General features: G+C 37.2%; 1 protein-coding gene across 7 annotated transcripts in view; it reads right to left on the minus strand.

Moving 5' to 3' along the window:
* The window catches only part of LINGO2 (leucine rich repeat and Ig domain containing 2), a 1,346,710-nt gene that overhangs the window by 606,139 nt on the left and 735,459 nt on the right, over positions 1-5,112 (minus strand). The gene's annotated exons all lie outside the window — the stretch shown is intronic.

The following is a 5,112-nucleotide window of genomic DNA, read 5'->3' on the forward strand; positions in this document are numbered from 1 at the left end:
AGTTCTTCACATGAGGTGGCCAAAGTACTGGAGTTTCAGCTTCAGCATCAGTCCTTCCAATGAACACCCAGGACTGATCTCCTTTAGGACGGACTGGTTGGATCCCCTTGAAGTTCAAGGGACTCTCAAGAGTCTTCTCCAACACCACAGTTCAAAAGCATAAATTCTTCAGGGCTCAGCTTTCTTTATAGTCCAACTCTCACATCCATACATGACTACTGGAAAAACCATAGCCTTGACTGGACGGACCTTTGTTGGCAAAGTAATGCCTCTGCTTTTTAATATGCTGCCTAGGTTGGTCATAGCTTTCCTTCCAAGGAGTAAATGCCTTTTAATTTAAAAGATTAAGGTTAAAACATTAAGCAGCTGTAATAATTTGGTCATACATATTGAGCAAATTACCTGATATTTTAAAAGCAATTATCACTGGAAAGAGTCTAGGAGGGGTGAATCAAAGGGGAAACATGAAGCAGTTTTTAATGGAACAAAAGAGATCCTCAAAACTCAGAAGTGACTTTCAGGTGGGGCCAAAGGCAGACAGTAAACAAAATGTTCTTCTGCATCTTTGATTTAATTTCTGTGGAAAACATTTAAGGTTTAGTCAAGAAGGAGTTAATAAAACAGTGGAAATTTTGCTGGATATAATTCATAACACCATAACATTTTTTGAGGTTTTGGTAAGCTAAACATCTGCTTAGTTAAGGTCTTAAACGGTGACCAATGACATACTGAATTGGAAAGTCTTACACTTTTATTATAAGCCAATTCATATACTTTTTTAGAAATAAGTTATTATAAATTATAAATGAATATTCAATAGAAATAAGCTTTTTGTTCCCCAGGGGACATTTATAATATCCTTTTTGCCCTTAGGCTAACTGTCACATTTAGCAACTAAAAAACTCTTTAATAAACCCTAATTCTGAATCTAATATTAGGAAAAATCAACGTAACATAATTTTCAGATACTTTATTTACTCTTGTGATTTCCATTTAACTTACTCTTGTATTCAGTTCAGTTCAGTCAGTCGCTCAGTCATCTCCAACTCCTTGTGACCTCATGGAGTGTAGGACACCAGTCTTCTCTGTCCATCACCAACTCTTGGAGCTTGCTCAAACTCATGTCCATTGAGTCAGTGATGCCATCCAACCATCTCATCCTCTGTTTTCCCCTTCTCCTCCTCGCCTTCAATCTTTCCCAGCATCAGGGTCTTTTCCAATGAGTTAATTCTTACATCAGGTGGCCAAAGTACTGGAGTTTCAGTTTCAGCATCTGTCCTTCCAATGAATATTCAGGATTGATTTCATTTCGGACAGACTGGTTGGATCTCCTTGCAGTTCAAGAGACTCTCAAGAGTCTTCTCCAACACCACAGTTCAAAAGCATCAATTCTTTGGCACCCAGCTTTCTTTATGGTACAACTCTCACATCCATACATAACTACTGGAAAAACCATAGCTTTGACTAGATGGACCTTTGTTGGCAAAATTATGTTTCTGCTTTTAAACATGCTGTCTAGTTTAAACATAGCTTTTCTTCCAAGGAGTAAGCTTCTAATTTCATGGCTGCAGTCACCACCTGCAGCGATTTCAGAGCCCAGAAAAATAAAGTCTGCCACTGTTTTCATTGTTTCCCTATCTACTTGCCATGAAGTGATGGGACTGGATGCCATGATCTTAGTTTTATGAATGTCAAGTTTTAAGCCAACTTTTTCATTCTCCTCTTTCACTTTCATCAAGAGGCTCTTTAATTCTTCTTTGCTTTCTGCTATAAGGGTGATGTCATCTGCATATCTGAGGTTATTGATATTTCTCCTGGCAATCTTGATTCCAGCTTGTGCTTCATCCCACCCAGTGTTTCTCATGATGTACTCTGCATAGAAGTTAAATAAGCATGGTGACAATATGTAGCCTTGACATATTCCTTTCCCAATTTGGAACCAGTCTGTTGTTCCATGTACATTTCTAACTGTTGCTTCCTGACCTGCATACAGATTTCTCAGGAGGCAGGTCAGGTGGTCTGGTATTCCCATCTCTTTAAGAATTTTTCCACAGTTTGTTGTGGTCCACACAGTCAAAGTTTTGGTGCAGTCAATAAAGCAAAAGCACATGTTTTTCTGGAACTCTCTTGCTTTTTTGATGATCCAGCAGATGTTGGCAATTTGATCTCTGGTTCCTCTGCATTTTCTAAATCCAGCTTGAACATCTGAAAGTTCACGGTTCACATACTGTTGAAACCTAGCTTGGAGAATTTTGAGCATCACTTTGCTAGTGTGTAACCACATACTGGTTAATGATCTATACATGTTCTAATTTTAGCTCTTTGAGTTAGTAATAGAGAAAAGGTATAGTTTTGATAGGTTACTGTGAATGGTGTCGGATCTATGATCTCTGAAGAAGATTCAGCTTTGGGACCTGGGACCAGGCTTGATCACTCAAGACCTTTTTTGTAGCAGAGTTTTATTAAAGTATAAAAAGGGACAGAGAAAGGTTCTGATATAGACATCACAAGGGGGGTGGAGAGTGCCCCCCTTGCTAGTGTTAGCAAAGGAGTGATATACTTTTTTAATTAGTTATTAACAATAAGTCAAAAGAATGTCTCAAGGTTGTAAAGATCTTACTAGACCCACTCCCACAATTTACATTTTAAGATGACAAGGTTAGAACAAACATTAGAAAGATCTTACCAGACCCTCTCCCATAATATACATTCTAAAATAACAGAATTAGTCAGAAGGTTTTCAAGAAGGAGAAACAGTCCTCAAGCAGCATACATTGTTTTTATATAATCCTTAGTACAGAGTTTAAGCTGAGTTGTTCTGTTGTGTAGTCATCAGCACCAGGCTTAAAGGAAAAATAAAAAACAAACTTTTTATGTGTCTAAGACTAAGGAATGCAGGGGAGAAAAAAAAAAAAGATGTTTGTCCTTTCCTCCTCCTTGAAAATTCCAGACCCCTCTCCCCTCCTTGGCGGCCCAGGACTCTTATCAACCTACCTAGGAATTGACTCTCTCTGTTTTTTGGAGGGGAAAAAAAAAGGTATTTGTTGCAACAAACTGCTATCCAAAATCACTGATGACATCAACTTAATACTATTTTTCCTATTTTCTAACTGAAAAGGAATTATTCTTATGCAAGACTATTTCTTTTTCTGTTTTATCTCTGGGTATAACAACATAACTTGAATAGTTATGCTGACCAGTGGATGAATTCCTCTCTCCGTTAATAACAATGAAATGAGGAACAATACACAGGCTTCCAGAAGTTTTATCTCTATGTTATAGTTATATGGGATCATCACAGTGATATTTCATCCCAAGTAATTATAATTTTCTATTCAAGAAAACTGAGACTCAGTTTGAACTGCTCCATACTTTACTAACAAATGTACATTAGGTAAAGTCAAAACTCAGAGGCTTAGTGTCTTCATTTAGGTGTGAATATTAGCCTGTATTCAGCATGTTCAATTTTAAGATTAAATTCTAATGTATTATTAATGGAGCTCATTCTAATTCTTGTAAATGATTTAGAACTACAAAAGTATACTTGGCTTTCTTAAAGCACTAACTTATGAATTTAAATACTATTGACATAAAACCATCAATACACACATTTCCCCTCTTGTTACTTTAGTTCTTGCTTGTCCATTTATTCAAGTTCTAAGAATTTTGTTACATCCATTTGTCTGCCAGCAGAATATAGCTTTAATATATCATTACGAACATCAGAAAGTATTCATTTGCATGTGTTATTCTCCAGGGCTCAATAGTTGAGTGATCTTTTACTCGGATGACTTGTAGCAGTGCTTTAAGGTGTCACCTTCAGGCATGTACAAAGTACTAAAGGAAACTGGAGAACCAAAGCTCTTTCTATTTTCTGCCATCTTTTTTGTTTCAGTTCAGTCCCTCAATCATGTCTGATCCTTTGTATCCCCATGGAGTGCAGCTCGCCAGGCTTCCCTGTCCTTCACCGTTTCCCAGAGCTTGCTCAAACTCATGTTCACTGAGTCAGTGATGCCATCCAACATCTCATTACTCTGTTTAACCTCCATCTTTCTTTTCTTTTGTACTCTTTACTTGCTAATGGATTTTTTTTTTAAGTCTAGCTTTTATGTGAAATGATTTTTCTGCCTTTTTTGCACTTATATTTAACTGAATACTGGAATTGGGCTTCTATTAAACCCTACATTTCATCTTGTGTTCCAGAATATTTCCTCTCCTTAACTTGACTAGTATGTACAAGGTTGGTTATTTGAGTTCTTTTCTTGGGGGTGGGGGTAATATTTGCAAAACATTCTACGTCTTTCTTGTTGTATATAATATAGAAATCCTCCTCATTTTGAGAGTAGAAAGATCATGAAATATTAACAGAGAGAAAACAACGTTTGCTCCTTATCTTTGCATATGTTCTTTGGGTTAGTATCTTACCTTACCTGAGCATAGATGTTACCATCTGTAGCACTTTATGGAATGAGAACTTTATGAAATAGTTGTGTGACTACAAGAAATAATGTGCCAAGAATCTAGTAGAGAGCCTGTGATACTGTACCTGTACTTCCCCCAACCTAGAACTTAACAGTTCTGGTCTAAATTAGTCTCACTCTACCTATAATTTCATCTTAGGCTCTTGCTTGCTCTCCTGAGATTCTTTCTACTTTGCATACCACTCCTAAAAGCTGAGTCAAGCTTACTTTCCCCTGGTTACCCTTCCATTAAGCTACTGCGTCTGAAATTGAGGTTTTTCACTCCCTCTTTTAGAGAAAGCATTTTACATAATGAAATGTGGCCATTCTACCACAATCTTTATGGCTTAAAACTACTTCCTACTACTGCACCTCCTGTCGGCTTGCCTTTTAATTCAAGATCTGACTATTGATCACTGGTTTAAACCTCTGCCTGAAATATTTTTCCTGGCTGGACATTTTTCCAGTTAGTATATTATAACAATTGTCCCCACTGAAGGTGCTTAAGAGAATACACGGCTTCTCATGTATTGCTATAAAATGAAGTGTGCCTCTTCCCCACACTCAAATGTTGAAGACTTCTTCCCTGATAAGACAGAACCTATGGAGGTAATAAATGTTAAGTTAGGTCATAATGGTTGAGGACTGGTAG

This window comes from Odocoileus virginianus, chromosome 18, assembly GCF_023699985.2.
Source record: "Odocoileus virginianus isolate 20LAN1187 ecotype Illinois chromosome 18, Ovbor_1.2, whole genome shotgun sequence".
Classification (NCBI taxonomy): Eukaryota; Metazoa; Chordata; class Mammalia; order Artiodactyla; family Cervidae; genus Odocoileus; species Odocoileus virginianus.